Source organism: Stegodyphus dumicola, chromosome 6 (assembly GCF_044657685.1).
Source record: "Stegodyphus dumicola isolate Sdum_Otavi_A_Nest chromosome 6, ASM4465768v1".
Classification (NCBI taxonomy): Eukaryota; Metazoa; Arthropoda; class Arachnida; order Araneae; family Eresidae; genus Stegodyphus; species Stegodyphus dumicola.
Window position 1 is genome coordinate 42,394,765 of NC_140773.1, and position 19,613 is coordinate 42,414,377.

The 19,613-nt window shown below is 32.2% G+C and overlaps 1 protein-coding gene across 1 annotated transcript in view; it reads right to left on the bottom strand.

Moving 5' to 3' along the window:
• Positions 1-19,613, bottom strand: part of LOC118197109 (cell adhesion molecule 1-like) — a 266,910-nt gene that overhangs the window by 121,057 nt on the left and 126,240 nt on the right. The gene's annotated exons all lie outside the window — the stretch shown is intronic.

Genomic DNA, 19,613 nt, shown 5'->3' on the forward strand with positions numbered 1-19,613 from the left:
GGGGATTAGACATGCTGTATAGGGTTAAGTCAGACTATCTGGCTGGCCAATCCATGTTGTGAATATCCTCGCTTTTCTAATCGTCGACCAGCTGAGTCCTACGTGGACAAGCATATTCGTACATTAACAGTAACCCACGACAAAGTGCGCTTCTGAAATATAGAACTTAACGCTTTAAGAACTTTTCTCTATGGCAGAGTCCGACAGCCTTTGTCAAACACATATGTGCGGCCAAACATAATGCTAGCCCAAACTAATATACCTCCACGACCGTAAACATCCATTTCCCTGATGAAGGAAGGATGTTATCGGCTCTTTTCAGATACAGGTACACCAAGAATCAGCATCCAAACTGAATCTAGACTCATCTTTAAAAGCCATGGTGCTCCTGAATTCTGTCCAAGGCGCATGTTGTTTGCATCATTCTAAACGATCTCATTTTCACGTTGCAGTGAGCGCAACACAAACAACGGGTCTTCTGGCATACAGTCCTATATCAAGAAGCCGTTACACACCAGTTCTACTGGTAGCATACAGCTTGAGTGAGAAGTGAAAAGCTGTAGCAATCATTCTGTCTCTACGTTCAAAGTTCTAAATAACGTTCCTTATACGTCGTTGGGAATCTTGGTCGAACTTATCCAGTTATTCTCTAAATAGATTCAGTGTCTTGAAACTATTCCCACAAATTTCAGGCAACACTGTGCATTACATTGAGCTCACGAATCAGCTGCGTTTGTAATTGTCATGCTTGCAATCTATCGATAATTATCCATCTCATTCCGTCATCCACATGTTCGTAGCTACTCATTTTATCTGATACCTTACAAAATTTTACCAACTCTTGCGAGAAACACGGATAATGTCGGGAAGGAATACCAAACCACAAACCGCCGAAAACCTCTCGAGTGCTTCCCTGATGAAATCCCCTCCACAATATCAGCTCCACAGAAACGCATGTGTAAGCTTACGTATTCGAGTCTGAATATTTGCAAAATTCTTTAGCGTTATAATTAATACCTCCGGTTCAATATTTTTACCAAAAATAGGTATAATTTGCAAATTTCCTTAATTTTGAACTTGATTCAGTCTTCTCTTATATAATGTGAAAAATCATAACACTTATAAATTGATAGCAGAAATATCTATTGTCTCAAGTTAACTATTTTATCAGTGATGAACATGCAAACTATTTGTGTTCGTAGTGATGTCATATTTAATAGTAGTGATGTCATATTAATTAAGCAGTGATGTCATATTTAAATATTTGGAAAATATTATCTTTATAACATAGGGCGTGGTGAAAGCAAATTTGCTATATTATTTATTTCATATTTTTATGAGAAAAAGAATGAACATTTTCATTTCCTAAGGTCAAACTAAGCGAGTACGTAAGACGTAATCACCATAACATTATATCACCATAACTTGTGTCAAACAAGGCTTGCAATATAAAGCATAATAATGTGGTATTACATATGAAAAAAAAAACTTTTATGAAATGAAGCAGCTTATCGTCATGATACAAACCAAACAAATCTCAATAACGTGACTTGAAAACGAGCATTTTCGGAAAAATGGAGTTCTTTCAGTGCCGGAGGTACTTTCCGAATGTTTCTCATGAATTATTAATCTTTAATTATTATTCATCAGGCTAGGAAAATTTCTTGATGTGCTCATTTTTGACATGTTGATTAAAAGAGCAGCTAATTTCATATGCAAATGTGGTCGGTATTGCTTTTTGCGGTCAGAGAAGCACTAGGCTTCAGGGTTTATATCAACAAGAACTGCTGAGAAGTTACATTACTGTAAAAATTTTCATATCACGCTTATTTAACTTATATCAATATAAGGAATGTTTCCCTATGAAATGCTTTGTTGACAAACTGAATTCATTATAATGAATCACTGCAGTTTATATTCAGTGCCAAATGAGGTTTCGAACCTGAGTTTCAGAAAAATAACTGTTCAACAATCTCAAGTTAAGTACCGGAAGGGATGCTAACAACACTCGGTCAGGAATTTTTTTCAAATCTGGAAAAAGCAACTGTGCTTTGTTTGTTTAATCTTCTGGTGAAGTATTAAATATATTATTAGAGTATTTTTCTTAAGGTCAATACATTTCCTAACATGATATATAGTGAACTTTAATTGTACATTAAATTACCAAAAAAAGAATAAATGGAGTATAATTTCTTATGTACTTGAATATAATTGATTACAAAAATGCAAGCCAGATAAAAAGTACATGGAAGAGGTAAAAGTATTGTAAAATAAATAAAAGAATTTTGAAAACGCTACGTAAGTTTGTCGAGACATTAGGTTGCGTGGAAGCAGGAGGGATGAAAAATGAGCAACGCTCTCGCCAGAAATCGAACACGGACCTCTGGAATACGCGTCCAGCGTGCTGACCACTACACTACGAAAGAAAGCTAAGAAGGTGGGTGAAATACCTTATATACTCCCTCTTTCAAAGGGAGATTGGGGATTAGGGGACAAAATCGCCAAATTCTGGGGTTGCAGAATCATCATCCACCACCCCTTTAGTTCTTGCACCACTGTAGAGACATTAGGTTATTTCGAAGCAGGACAGATAAAAAATTAGCAATGCCCTCGCCGCGACTCGAACCACGGACCTCTCGAGATCGCGTCAAGCTTGCTGACCACTACACTACGAAAGCATGCTAAGAAAGCGGGAGAAATACCTTATAAGTTCTTTCGTTCTCCTTCTCCCAAACACCTGGGTTCTTTGCAGATAAAGCTATTTATGTAGAGTCGTCGTTCAGTCCCTAGAAACGTTGTTCATTTTGCACCATTAAGAATTATTATATTATATGCACAAGACGTGGAGGTGGAAGGACATACGTGCACATCCAAAACTTAACGCGGGAGTAAAACCTGCAGTCTTTGTTTTGTATTGCCACTCACTGTAACTTTGACAAAGCAAAAAGAGTTAAAAATTACTTTCATGAAAAATGTTGTTTTTATACTGTTTAATTGAAAAGGTGGTACACATTTTTATCAAAATATAGCGTACTGATATCACAATAAAAGGGTGAAAATGCTGTAATGGGAATGTAGATAATTTGTAATAAAATACTAAACTCAGTGGCGTAATAGCCCTAATGGGTCAAGGCCTGCAGTGCCCGAAATCTGCTTTCTTGACCATGAGCCTCGGGGTGCGTAAGCATATGCCCTGAACAAGTGCTCAACTTGTCGCTGGACCGCCAGTGTTTAGTTCCCAAGCGAACTTGGCACTCATTTTATCGACCCAAGTGATGGAAATATAGGGATGAAAGTCTGAGTCTACCTTGCCCAGCGCGGGAATCGAACCCCGGATCTGTGGCGCTGCTGGTTTCGACTCCTCGACGACTTTGACGTAATCTCACCTTTCCGCCATCTAGCAGCAAGCTCTGCATCTTACAGATTTATAATTCCATAAAATGTTGTCTAAACCAAAACACGACAATAGGGACTAAGTAATTTAGAAATGTACTGTAGTTCTCCTAAGTAAAGTGGAACAGCATACGCTAAACTTTAGAAGCATGGAAATTTCCAGGAAATGATTTTGTGTTTTATACTATGGCAAAACCATTTGATAATGCATTTTTCGAATACTAAATTCGTTGCTCTGAGTTTACATTTTTGAACTTAAGTTAAAAACCAAAACACATAAGCAGAATGATTCATTGACATTTTTTTTTCTTTCATTTATATCGTCAAGATGTAAGTATTAAGTCCCGTATCTTAGAGGTTAATCGTCAGTTTTCAATTGCCCGCCACGAAACCCGATTTCAAACTTTTATATATTTCACATTTACGTATGAGATTACTTATTATTCTGTACTACTTCAAAAATGGACCCGTCATTTTTTGTCAAACTTATCTTATGAGTATTTAAGTATATAAGATCTTTTAGAAGTATATAATTAAAGCGCCAGCTTTAAACCTATATGTTATAAGTAAGATTAAATTTGATCGCATACTTTGAAATTCCAAATGATGTTGGATTTAAAGAAACACCCCGTGTTTTTGTTTTTCCAAGGTTTCTAAAATCAAACACTGAAGGTCCTACGTCTGGTTTAGTATTGGAGAAACAAACACTTTAATAGTAGTGTTAGAAATCTTAAACATAAAACAAAGAAATATATTTAATCTCAATTTTCAATGTAAAAGATAAAAGGTATATTTCTAGATAAAACTTCAAGAATTTTTGAAATTATTTTAAAAGAATATAAAAATGATTTCTTAATGTAAATAGAAATTTCATCTTCAGAAATGATTCAGTGTTTTCAAGGAATGCTCAGTTAATGTAACATACTAAACAAACTTAAATTTCATGAAAAGTCTACGAGGGCTACAGGTGACTTACATTAAACCTCCCATATTATATCAACGCAAAGTCCCTGAAATATGTTGTTAAAGCTGTAAATGGTAGAAATATAATAAAACATTTAGTCAGTGACTGCTGCAACGGACCTCATAACTGGCTACAGTTATGACACTTGCTCGCTGACAAAATAATTATTTAGTCTGCTTTCTCATAAAGCTGATTTATCTAAGTCCAGATGCACGCAAAGAGCTCTTTTCCTGACTGCCACTTTAATGTCTGCTAGATAAATTACTGTCAACCTTCCTTAGTTAACAACAGTCTTCCAAGGCTGCTAGCATAGCTGATAGACATGAAAGATAATTGGCCACAGAAACAGACCTTTTAGCAGTTCACTTTCTCTTATGTACTCTTCATATTTTAATATCCTTAAGTAATGTTAATTGATTAACATAGCTTTATTGAATTTATAGCGCTTCACTTCATTAAACGTAGCAGTAATTTCAAATGTGGCTCTTTGCTAGTTAATCACGAATGGGTTTTAGGGATACCCTTAGTTTTACTAACCACTTATTTTAATTTTGGTATCTGTTCTGAATTCTCCTTCTTCCCCTTGCATTTCCTAGCCAAAATGAAAATTAAGTAGGCGACGAGAGTATTTAAACAGTTGGAAACGAAAACATTAGACAGAGCGTGAATTCGCTGTTCAAGAGTATCTTTGCTATTTTGTTCTCCAGCTGTTAATCTCAGTAGCGACTACGCACTCTGCCTGTCTAATTAGTATATGGCCGGTGTAGGTTTGTGAGTCAGCCTGTTAGATTAAATCACATAGTATAGTATAGCGCTGCATCTTTGCATTTTTAATTTATTGTTAAGTTGTAGAGACATTAGGATGTTTGGAAGCCAAAGAGATGAAAAATTAGCAACGCCTTTGCCGGGAATCGAACCACGGAACTCGGCAATGCCGTTCAGTGTGCTGACCACTACACCACGAAGGACGCTAGGAAAGTGGGAGAAATACCTTATAAAGTTTGTAAGGATTTTAAGTTTTACTAACGTTTATTTAATTTAAAATTTTCTAGCTATCCTCTCTTATTTTCCATTTCCGGCCAGAATAAGTGCGAGTAGAATTGTTTATGCAAATGATGTTACAAACTGTATAAGTATTTAGCCAAATATGGCATTTAGCCAAAAGAGAGAAACCTTCTCGTTGCCTTACCACGCGCGTGCTTTTCAATCAGTTTATGTCTGTCTTTAAGGCTGATATTTTGAAGACGTATTGTAGTTTTTTTGCATTCCGCTCACTACGTACGTAGTGTTAAAAGGCCAATCTTCGCTTTACTACTTTCCGTAGAGCATCTAGCTTATTTCTTATTTAATTTAGTTTATTTCTTACTTTCTACGTTTTAGACCATAAGTGCTGATCTCTGTATCTCGAAGTGCTGGAACGGTGTATGCTGTGAGAAATAAAGTGTAAATTTAACCCTTCTCAACTTTGTTGTATCTTCTACCCCACACGCACGAATATAGTTTTGAGTAACTCCCGGTTCCTACTCAGAACACCATTTATGTTTCCAGAGGCAATTAGAAGGAACAATAGTCATGAAAAGTTTACACTTAGCTTCTCACTGCAAGTATTCGGTGCTATTATACGCACCTAAGTCCTTGCCTATCTGTGAAACAGTTGTGATTAATAAAGGGGCATTTACATCCTTTTCTTGTTGTGTTAATCTTCACGCCTGTGAGAGAAGTCGCCATATTTTGACATTAAGATCTAGTCACATTATACGATAGAAGAGATGTTTAGATCTTATATGGTTTCATGCAATCACTTGCGTTTAGATCTCTTCTAGATCTGGTAAAGTTTGTGCACTTACGCAAAGTACATTTTTCTATCGTCATCTCTCGTCTCCAATAAATTATTTCATGCTCATAAGCTTTCATACTTCATATTAGTGAACTGACTGGGTTTTATATCTTGAATCTTGGTACTGCAAATATAAACAAATAGTCCGGTAAAAGGATTAGAAGATAAAATAAAAAACGTTTTCAAGTTATACTTTTTTTCTGTTCGTTTCGGACACATTTTTTTAAGATTTTTCATTTTCGAATCTTGAAGTTATTTGATCTCGAAATTGGAAAAAGAACTTCATTAATAGTGATTGGTAAAGATTAATAATGACTGAAAAAGAACTTGACAAAAACTTTGGCTTTCTAGCAAGTGAACTGGAGCTACAAATAGCGAATTTATTGTAGATTATGAACACAAGAAATATGACATCACCTGTTCTGAATCAGTTGATATAGCATGACCAGAACTGTATGATTTGCAACATTTATCTCTTTCTCCTATAGAATTAGATGTTACAATGAATTATAGAATGGAATAGAACATATTAAAGAGAATGGTAGATATTCCTTAAAGGATGCTTAAGTTTTTTAAATGAACTGAAATTGATGATAACTTGAGGGAATAATATATTATTAAATTCTGAAATATATGCTTATTTGATTATAAATGCAAGAATTATTATAAATGCAAAATTAGCCGGATGTTAGAAGCACAGAGACTAGCGTTGTATTGATTAAAGCAATAATATTAGTATTTAAGCGTTTCAGAAACACAGAAGTGGGTATTCTTACAAAGAGTTAGTTTGCAATTCTTACTCAAATACTTGATAAAACCAGATCTCTCTACTGAAAAAAATGTTTTTAAGAGAAATAAAATTTGAATTGGTTAAGGAAAGAAACTAGAAATTCTAATAAAGTTCTTGAACTATTTGTCTGTTTGGAGTAATAAATAAAGGTGATTTCCCTTTCCAAGGAAGAAAAAAACTGAAAATTAGCAGAATTATTAATGAAAAGACAACACTTACAGTAAAAGAGTTTTAAAGACAACAAATGAAACCTCCACGTTCAATCAGACTTTGGCCTGAACATTTAATTATCCTGTATACTCTTCTCAGATGAATTTAATGGGCTTAGAAGTTACAAAACTATTTCATACTTAAGACTTCTACATGCCTTCAGACATAAAGCATGTCATTTTGGTCAAAATAATAAAAAAATACTTCTCACATCATGTGATATATTTTTTTACAAAATAAAATCGGGATTTTCTGATAAATAAATTAATATCCTATGTCATTTAAACTTCAACTCATGACGACGTTAAGATCTTGAAATTGTGTTTCATATGGATTAGTATAAAATTTGGCCTAAGATACTCGATAAGTAGCTTTCAGACATTAATTCAGAAATGTCTCTTTACTGTATATCAAAATTCTAATGTTCGTTTACTTTTCAATTTCTTTACAGGTTGAAATAGCTACAGTTTATGCATTAAAAAGACATAAAGTATCTTTTTCTCTCTTTCTGCTTTCAGAAAGTCTATGTTTTAGATTTGCATTTACGGAAATATCTTTTTGTAACTGTGTAAGTCTTATTTAAATCAAAATATTACTTTTTATGCTGAAACAATTTTAATAATGTTACATTTTAATTTCAAATACTAATGTATAAGCAAACACGCAAGTAACGAAATTTTCATTTCTCATTTTCTTTGTGTTAAACCCGAAATTCAAGTATCGCTAAATTTTTTAGTTATTTTTCTGTGTTTTATATTAACAGTCACGCAGAAGCTTTCAAAATTTGGTATTTCTTTACTTACCTCAGTTTAAGTGAAATTAGAGAATAGCGTTTATAACCGCATAACTTTTCAAATAAAACATGATAAAAGAACCCCCCTCCCCCCAAAAAAGGAAAAAAAATCTGTTACAGATTTTTTTTCCAGATTTCTTTTACTCCCAAAAGGGAGTTTTATTAACATTTTGTCTATTACCTTTATTTATATCATGTTCTTCGCACTTAAACCCAACAATATCGCAAAATCAACAACAATATCGCAAAATAATTCTAAAATGAGCATATCTTTAGAATTTCCGATACACAGTCTCGCGCGCTGGAGATAAAAAAAAGTTCTTTTTTTCGTACATTGTTACCATTGCTCGCTTTGAAATATTTAAGTTTCTTAATCAAAAATTATTTAATGTCTGACAAAATATGAAATCGAAAATAGAAGAAATTCCAAATTAGGGCTTCCTAATTTGGATGATATGCCCAGATACCCATATTCCATATTCGGTAGAGAATCATGTTATTCAAAATTGGATGGCTTTAGGTACTCTTATTTTATCTCAATGCGAGAAACATATATACTATGCAGATTCTTCATTGTTTAATTTATTTAAATGTAATACAGGGCGAAAATATTTGGTGGTAACAATCCGAAAAAAATGAAACTGACTTTTAATGTTTCCGACGAAAATGGCAAAACGAAATTAATAGCCCATCTGGGCTAACGCCCTATGGAACAAAAGCAAAAGAAAATGTGAAAAGCTTTCAGATATAATGTTACTCCCAAAAGGACGTTTTTCTAACGTTTTAGGTGTTACCTTTATTTATTAAATATCATGTTCTTCACACTTAAACCATATAAAATTCAATTCAACAGCAGTATCACAAAATATTTAAAAACAGCAAAACAGTATATCTTTACAATTTGCGATACACAGTCTCGCGCGTTAAAGTTTTTTTTTTTTTTTTTCTTTTTTTCTTTAGTTTGTTAATCAAAACGTTTTTTATATTTTACAAAATATGAAATAGATAATAAAACAAATTCACAATTTGGAGTTCCAGATGCTCATATTCCAATGGAGGACTATGTTATTCAAAATTCGATTCGATGTCTCTAGGTACACTTGTTTTTTCACAGTGCGAGAAGCCCGCATACGTTCATGCAGATTCTACGTTATTTAATTTCTTTAAGTATAATGAAGGGCTATAATATTTGGTGGCAACAATTTGAAAAATGAAACTCCGTTTATAGTGAAATGCCCTAAGATCCCAAAACGAAATTAACAGCCTTTCTAGGCTAATGCCCTTTGGGCTAGCAAAAATTTTCCTCATTTGTACCAAAAGCCTGCTTGATCAACAATTATAAATAAAAATAAGCCGAAAGCTAGTTTTTCTGAATATTCATAGACGTCTGAATATTCATGTATTAAACGCATACTCAAGTTACAGCTAAAAAGGAAAGTAAACAAAGGCAGATTTGTTTAATATCTGGAAAAGCTTCGTAGTAAAAGCATATCTGACTTATAATGAAAAATGAGAGGAGGACGGAATTTTGTGTCATCCACATAGGTCTGGCTTATAGTCTGGCTGTTTCGAGTTCTGGTTCTGCTTGTTACTGAATTGAATATGGTTATATGAAAACGATTTCGCGGAATATGAGATCTATATGAAATTTAGGGTATTTTTCCATGCTGCTAATTTAGTTCTTTGCGCTATTTTTACGAGTTACTCAATTCTCAGAGTAATTTCTCTTTAATAGCTTGTCTAGTCAAATCCGTTAAGGGGAAGCCAGGAGAAATAACAAATTTATGGGCTAATTCACTAAACATTACGAGCATCATATTTTTTTCTATCTCGCGAATTTGTTACTTCGAAAATAATAGCTGACTTCTCTTTTTTTTTTTTTTTTAAAGCAGATTTTTGTTTCTTGAAGCACAGAACCAAACTAAGCCTCTTGCCTTTTTGAAGTACCTGATGACGTTCCCCAGGTTTCGAAATGCTCACTATATACTTCTTTCAGGAGTTCGCCCTAGTTATGTGGGAAAACAAGCACCTGTAGGGGCGGGGAATTAGGGGAAGTCAGCCGCGTGCTTTCACAATTATGCATCTTTATCCACCCATCTCTTAGTCTGGCGAGTTATTGGAAAGGGCTTCTTACACGGAATGAATTTTTTATCAGAGAAAGAATAGTTTTGACACTTTTGAAAGCGCCGCCTTTTGAATATTAATTCTCTGGCGGGGAGAGGGTGAGAGTGGTCACGTGATCGTAGCAGCCTGTCATAACTTTTATAAAGATCGATGATTTCTAGTTGCAGAGTGCAACATAAAGAAGAGTACTTGGGTTTTATTTCAATCATGCTTCACGGTTATAAATAACGTTTTTTTTTTAAACTCCTCCTTCCATGGTAGTTTTTTTCTGCAGCACAAATTGTATGATGAATGCAGAGGGAAAAAAATTTTGATAGCGGTGTTGATGCATTTCATCATAACATGCTTTATAACTTACATCTATTCCTTTCATGCTGTTGTAGGTTTAAAACTGATTCTGATATGAATTTGACTGATCAGTTAATAGCTTCATTTTGAAATGTGTTGAAGTAAATTACTCAGTAAAATTATAAATTACTTTAAAATGTCTTAACTCATCTTAAAATGCTGTAAAGTATTTTATCCTTCCTTATTGTGCTGTATTTGGAAGCTTACTCGACGCGGGAGAGGTGTAATCCGAGAGAGGGCACTGAACATTTTTCATGTTTCCTGCTTCAAAATAATCTAATGACTTTAAAAGTGGCGTCAAAACTGTAAAGGGTGGCCAGATAATAATTTGTCACGATTTGGCGATTATGTCCACTAATACACAGTCGCCTTTTAAAAGGGAGAGTAGATAAGCTATTTTCTTCCTCCTTTCCGCATGCCTTCGTGGTGGTGTAATTGGAAGCCTAATCGATCCATATTCGAGAGGTCCAGGGTTCGAGTCTCGGCGAGGCACAGAGCATTTTTCACGTCTTCTACTTCGAAATAACCTAATGACTCTACAACGCAAATATTAAAATATGTGGCAAAAAACAGCAGCTTTTAAACCAAGGTCGAATTTTATATTATTTATGTAACTGTTGCATTTATTATATTACTAGCAGCTTCGCTGCCAGCCTTCGTCTGGCTTTTAAATGTACCGGAACAATGGCTGAAGGGAATACCAAACGTGAAATTTAAAAACTCCGTAAAATTTTACTCTTCAGAACAGCTTCATTAAAAAATTATTTCGTATAACAAAATTACAATGAAATAAGCAATATCCCTTAATGCAAATATTAATTATCCTAATAAATAAATTAACCAACTTCTTTTTGCAAAATCTGAAGAACTCAAATGGTATAAAGGAGGTTAAGAACATTGTTTCCTAAAAAAATCACTCAAAACTTTTCATTATCTTAAAAACAGTGAAATGAGCAATAAATAACATAAAGGAATACAAAAAAAAAAAAAAAAAAAAAAAAAATCTCAAAAGCAAAGTATAATTAATGATATTTTATCTTATATTTTCTAAAGAAAAAAATTACAATGAAATAAGCAATATCCCTTAATGCAAATATTAATTATCCTAATAAATAAATTAACCAACTTCTTTTTGCAAAATCTGAAGAACTCAAATGGTATAAAGGAAGTTAAGAACATTGTTTCCTAAAAAAATCACTCAAAACTTTTCATTATCTTAAAAAACAGTGAAATGAGCAATAAATAACATAAAAGAATACAAAAAAAAAATTCTCAAAAGCAAAGTATAATTAATAGTATTTTATCTTATATTTTCTAAAGAAAAAAATTACAATGAAATAAGCAATATCCCTTAATGCAAATATTAATTATCCTAATAAATAAATTAACCAACTTCTTTTTGCAAAATCTGAAGATCTCAAATGGTATAAAGGAGGTTATGAACATTGTTTCCTAAAAAAATCACTCAAAACGTTTCATTATCTTAAAAACAGTGAAATGAGCAATAAATATCATAAAAGAATACAAAAAAAAAAAAAAAATCTCAAAAGCAAAGTATAATTAATGATATTTTATCTTATATTTGCAAGAGAAAAAAATTACAATGAAATAACCTATATCCCTTAATGCAAATATTAATTATCCTAATTAAAAAACTAACCAACGTTCCGTTGAAGAAAAAAAATCATGCAAAACTTTTCAATATCTTACAAACAGTGAAATAAGCAAAACATAACATGAAAGCAACTCAAAAAACATAAACTTCAGCGCAGAATTTTACTCTGCAAAAGAACTTTATCAAAAAAAAAAAAAAAAAAATCTGAAATGTTTCAGATTTTAAATTACGTCCAAAGGGGCGTTTTTTAACATTTTGTGTGTTACCTTTCTATATTAAATATCATGTTCCTCGCACTTAAACCATAAGATCCAGTGCAACAGCAATATCGCAAAATAGTTTTAAAACGAGCATATCTTTAGAATTTCCGATACAGAGACTCACGCGCTGGAGATAACAACGTTGCCATTGCTCGCTTTGAAATCCTTGAGTTTGTTAATCAAAAATTCGTCAAAGTTTTAAAAAATAGGAAATTGATCATAAAACAAATTTCAAATTTCAAATTTGGTCTTCCACATGCTCATATTCGTTGGAGGATTACGTTATTCAAAATTCGATGACTCTATGTACCGTTGTTTTATCACAATACGAGAAATATACATACATTTATGCAGATTTTTCATTATTTAATTTCTTCAAATATAATGCAGGACTCTAACATTTTGTGGCAACAGTTTGAAAAGTGAACCGACATTTATGAGTCCGACGCAAAATGCCAAAACGAAACTAATAGTCCTTAGGGATTCAAATCCCTTTGGACTAATAAAAATGTATTATATATATATATATATATATAAATGACAATGAAATATGCCAATCTCTTAAAAACAGTGACATAAGAAATACGATGAAAAATTGTTGCCGAACCCATATTTCGAAAAGAATGAAACTATTCAAAATGGTGGGATTTCATCAAAAATCTATCAACAACAATAAGACAGGAAAATTGTTGCCAAAATCCTATTTTTAAAGATGTGAGATGTGAGAAGTGTACTCGGAAGCTTCATTTAAAAAAGTTTTAAAAATACAAAATATTATCATTTTTCCAAAATTCTTTTTGTAAAAGTAGTCGCAAGGATGAAAGTTTTACCTGTCCAAAAATCAAAGAAAAATAAACTGTACATTTTTAAAAATAAACTTTTTTAGAAAAAATCCCGTTGAAAAGGTTTTAAGTTCCCTTGTTAAATAAATTCGTATTTAATTGATTTATTGAAACACGAAAATTATTTTAAGTTCGTAAAATAGTTGAGTGCCTACGTTTCGCGACGATAATAGCAAAGTGCCTACGTTTCGTGACGATGTGAAAATGGGGTGTGTAGAGTAAAATATCGCTTTCCTATAGCCCATTATGTCTCAAAATGACGCGATTTCGTCACAAAACATAAAATAAAAAATTATAATTCGAATTTCGGAAAAATCGCTTCGAGGTGCACTGGCTCTTGTCTAGATGCACCTATGTACCAAATTTCGTAGCCGTGGGTCTATTAGCTTACGCCCAGCCCGAACGAAAGACACACACACACAGACAGACTCTTTCTTTTATTATATGTAGAGATTACAGTACGTATTATATTATTGATGTATTAGACTATTAGGCTGTAAGATCTCACAACGAAATGCAACATTTTCTTAAAAAATGTTTTTAATTGTTTGTTTACTCCGCAAAAACGAACTGTGTAAGACCTACATTAAAAGGAGTAGATAACTAATGTAGACATACATTAAAAGGATTAGATATTAGTTAAGTTGGTCTATTTGACATTCATACCTACAGTGTGTTTGAAAATCAGAGTACCCTGCTCAAAGATTTATTCAGGAAAAATAAAACATAACTGAGAGAGGCTGGCCAGTAAAGTAATAATTTAATGATGCAATTAAAGACCAGTTTTTAATGTTCTGGTTTATTTAGAGACTTATGAATGTAGACAGTAATGGAATTCTCCCTTATATTATTTATTTTATGCGACCTAATATTCGACTTTCATTTTACTTCCAACATCTTTTTGAATAATGTAAAACTTTATAGAAAATGCTTCTTATTATTTATAATATATATCATTTAACCATAATATGTTAAGTACCCCTTTATCAATGATTCTACCTAGTTTATAAAACATATAAAATAAAACTTTGCTTATTATATGAATTAATCGATACGATTGTTGTAAGGGTTAAAATGGTTTAAATTATAAACGCTTTCTTAATTTTGTTTTCAAATTTCATTTCAAAGTTTTAGATTTATGTTTATTTCAAAGATCTATACCGTGTGTTTTGAGGGAATGAAACATGAAACGTTTTTTCGAAGAAACAAATATTTGAGATATTTTCCTCATCAAATTTCAGACTGATTGATTAACTTCTTCTTAATTTATTATTTTATGTAGGTAAACATCTATCATCTATTTCCATTTCATTTTTAACCAGTTTGTTTCTAGCTGTGATAATTTCAGAACAACGGAAAAGTCTTTAACTTTCGAACCTAACTCAAATTTTAAACTTGAAGTGTTAGAAGTTGTAAAATTAACAAGAAAAAAATACAACGTAGCAAACCTGAGGGGAGAAAATTTATTTTCGCTAACGTAACGGTTGGAATTCTCACATGCGTTTTTCCTGTTAGTCTGTATGGAAGAAAGAAACACTGCATATAAATTGTGGATGAAATCCAGGGCAGATATTTCTGCAGTAGAAAGATATTTTATTCCCTTAGGTAGTTCAGATCCTACAATGAAGAAAAGAACGGAGAAGCTCTTTCGCTGAGCTTAGGCTTTTCAGCTCATTTCAGCCGTAGATGAACACAAGGATAATATATTTGTATACAACATTTCTTCAGTAGGTTTTTTGAATGAGCTAATGGTAAAACACGCGATGGCTATCTGCCAAAGGAAAGAAGCGTTTGTGGAGAACATTTAACATGAAATTTGGTCATTTTTGTGTTATAGTACGATTAAACGCATATGTGGCTAGCTGTGGGTTTCAAGAAATAGAACCCAGAATTATTCGCCGATGTTTATCAGCTTAGATGCAAAACGTTTTTAATTTCAGTAGAGAACGACTTCACAAACAACCTGACCTGCACATAAAAGGCATTTTACAGGATAAATAAAGATCTTCCATTAAAATTCTCAGATACAAAAGCCGATACGCTAAAATTACTATGCAAGGAAAGTAATAATCAACCGATTTGAAAACTAAAATTTTCTTTCATCTACTTATAAACGGATTCGTCATTAATTATTTTAAAGGACTTTTGATGTTTGAAGAGGGTTTAATATACATTTAAGGATCAGAGTTACTAGAAACTTTTAATAATAATAAATGTGCATATGAGACAGAATTAAGAAAATATTAAACATGGGGAATTAACGGAGAAGTATGATGTATTTTAGCATGATTTTAAAGTTACTTGGGCCTTGAAAAACAATGATTTTCACATATCATTACAGTTATTGAGGCAATTTGTCATTAATTCGGGGCGAATCCGATTTTAGTTTTAAAAATTTCAAATCTGATTAAAGGGGAGAATATAAACACATGGAAATAGTGAAGCGGTAAATCGAAATTTTATTGAAGACAGAAAAATGATGCTCTAAAATTTAGATTATTAAATATTTTTTATTTTATCAGATCCTCAAAACATGTACCCCTATGAATTTGAAAATAAAAAAATTATATTTTTACAGATATGTAAGGCAGTTACTTTATCGAGACGCGAATTTCTGAGGTAATTTCTGCAAATATTAGATTTTTCTGCTTATTTCATATTTTCATAATATTTTTAAATTAATATCGTAATATAGTCATTTTCATATTTTAAATTTTTTCCCTTTTATCTTTTACTAGAAGTTTCGAAAAAATAAACAGGAAAGCAATTTTGTCGCAAAATCGCAACCAAAAATAACTTTACTGAACATCTGTAATGTGATAAAATGCCCTTTATGAAAGTTACACACATATTCGTTACCTGTCAACACCGACAAATAATTTCAGTGCCGAATGAAAATGTGCGATTTAATGAAGAACATATGCATTTGTAGAGTAAAATGTACTATAGAATCGCCGTTCAATCAAAGAATAATTTTGACCTAAAAATAAGTGTTGAATATTTTCAAGATTGGATTAATTTTTATACGTAAATTTCACTAAAAATCAACTGTAAAATCTCTCCTCGATAATGTAGATATTTACTTTTATTATATCTTCATTTCTGGTATACACCTCGGAAATGCTGAGGCAAACAACAGCGAATTCTTTCCGAAACTGTTAGTACAAATTCCAATCTGAAAAACAGTTGCGAATTTACACTCCTTAGCTACGACTCTCCAGCGAGCTTTGCATTTTTCTCCATGTTTTGTTTTCTTTTCTTTTATAACAGCACTACCGTACAGATAACGGAAAAACATTTTTGCATAGGCGACAACATTCATCACGGAACACGAATCGGTATTCATTATTTACATATATCTTCATATAAAATAGTTTTGGAATGTATTTTTGTTACAGGAGAAAATAGTTGTTTTATTCCAGCAACATAATATGCGAACTTGCTTTTCCTTATCTTTAATATGAGTCTCCATCTGCTATAAAAGTTTTGAGGGTAAATCCGAAGTCTCAACTAGGAACTAAATAAACATTTCATCTTCTGCCAACTTCTGGCAAGTGATTATACATATCTTGAAGCCAGAATATGAGCAATAACAAATGTTTTCCTTCGTAAAACTAAAGACAGTTTAATATATGTGTTAGTTTTCGACATACTAAAGATAGAAACATAAGCTTAAAGCAGAGGTCAACTGAACTCAGAGGAAACTGTGTGAGTTATTTGCATTAAATATCAATTTAGTTCCGTAACATTTGTGAAAAGGATAACATGTGATGCATTTTCTTCTTCAACTGAACAAGGAGTTATCTACTAATCAGAACATTCCTTAAGAAGGTTTCAAGAACTAAATTTTCGAGTTACGGTCTTTTAATGAAATACTGAAAATGAATTTTATTATAATTATACATATTTCTGTTTCCGAAAATAAAATGGAACTGTTAAAGTTTTACTAATAAAATTAAATATTGATATAACTTACAAAACGGAAAAATGTTGCTTAAGATGAGCAAACCGAAATTTTTATTTCAAGTAGATCGAATTACATTTTACGTAATTCAGAAAACAAACATCGCAAATAAAATATGTAATTGAAATAAACAATGCTGATAAATACAAATTATGGCAATAAAATATACTGCTTAGTTTTTTTACATATAACTATGTATTATAAATAACAATATATACATATATATATGGAGTAAAGATATTAAATATATATGGTATTAAAGTAAAATAGTATATATAAATATGTTAAATATCAATTAAGCTAACATAACACATTTATTTTGTTAGTACATATTAGTAAAGCATTAATAGTAGGTTAGTGAAAATATTTATTTTAAGAGAATTCTGTTTTTCGAAAGTTATTAAATATAATTGATGAATATTTCCTATTACGATAATCAAGTGTATCGAAAGTTTTCCCACAGGAACTGTTAGGACTTCGTTCATCAAACTATTTATCTTTAGAAAGGACAAATTTGGAGATTATGATTACAGAAAACGTTTTACATGTCTAATGTAGTGAAAGAAAATCAGTCATCAAAAGATTTTGAATTCATTATCATCTTAATTTTCATATTTGATCTCTTCAAATAAATCATTCTGTTCAAACGCTCAGTTTTGCTTTTGTTGTTTAACTTCTGGAGAAACCAATACACGCATATCTAAAGACGTTTTAAGGGAATTATGAAATCTCCTTCCACATTAGACGAGCTTTGTGAGAAATCAAATCCTTTAATAGCATTGCTATAGATTGTAGAGACATTAGGATTTTTTGGAAGCAGAAAAGTGAAAAATGAGCAATGCCCTCGCCGGGACTCGAACCCCTCAAATATGCGCCGAGCGTGTTGACCACTACACCACGAAGGCGGGAGAAATACCTTATAACATATGAGATGCTGTAAAATGGATGCCAAAAACATTGTGGACGGAAACGTACTGGGGAAATAATGCAAGCAGAAAACATTGCTGTAAAAAACATCATGGGAGAAAGAAAACAAGGAGAAAACATCGCAGTTGCATCGGTGTATAAAATTTCGTCTTTGAAAATAAAGCGGCTCAAAAACGTTTCAGTCTAAAAAGATCGTCGTTGTAAATGTTATGGTAAGAAATAAGGCTCCTACCAACCACTGCATGACGGTAACTTCACAGACATGCGTTTTTCAGGCTTTAAAATTTATAAATGCATAATGATTTGAAAACGCAAGACGGAATGATGATAAATTTTAATTTTTTTAATTCACTAATAATATTTTTCTGAAAATATAAGGAGGAAACTTAAGCATTCATAAAGTGAAAATAAATAAATAAATCAGTTATAGTTACTTATAGCAGTTAATATAATTTTAAAAATTACTTATTTAACTAGGAAACGTTTATAATTAATTAACCTTATAAGGTTTTTTTTCTCCCTCCCTTCGTCATGCCTTCGTAATGTAATGGTTAGCTCACTCGGCGCGTATTCAAGAGGTCCAGGTTCGACGCCTGGCGAAGGCATTGCTAATTTTTCAGGTCTCCTGCTTAAAATAACCTAGTTACTCTACAGTGGCGCCCAAACTAGAAGGTGATGGATGATGATTCGTCACCACCAGCTTTGAATCTCGGCGAGCGCATTGCTCATTTTTCATGTTTACTGATTAAAATAAACTAATGACTGTATAACCTCTTTTATAAAAGTTACAGAAATGTTAATGATACTTTAAGGAAACGAATAGGCATAAACTGAAACAATTAAGGAAACGAATAAACTGAAACAATTAAGGGAAAGGATAAATTGAAACAATTAAAAGGAAACGAATAAACTGAAACAAGACACAGTTTTCATTAAAAGTGTATTAGATTAACAAAGGTGAAAGAATATAATTTTATAATTTGGTAATTAACTAAACAAATTTATTATAGGTAACCTTTTGTACGTACTGATTCTCATTTTTATAATCTTATATATTTCATGAAAAATTGCCAATAAAACTTGCGGAGATTCACTTAATTTACCTAACAGTTAATTTTTATTTTAAAGCAAGTTTCCTTTGCTTCTCATTTTCAACCGCGCTTTCTAGGCAGAATGTTAATAAGTTACCGCTCGTGTATACAAATGAGGGAGAAAGAAGCAGTATTTAAGAGAAGAAGGCCACATTTTTATCTTGAATTATTAGCGATTAATTTTCTGTGTCGCTGAATGCTTCTAGCCATTAAGCTTGTTTAGGCCGACTTTGACGAGTCGGAGCCTTTCTGTGTGTTATATTACACTGTAAGTCATTAAGCTAAACTTACTGCATTTAATTTTTACGTTCACCGTTACCTGTTAACACAGAAGTGTCGGCACTTGTGAACGACCAAGTGAGGCCCTCTGTAAAATTATGTTAAATGAATAAAGGGTTTGTTACATCCTTTTTTGGGCTTGTCCCACTTAAAACGTGAGGATAATTCTTGTCTTC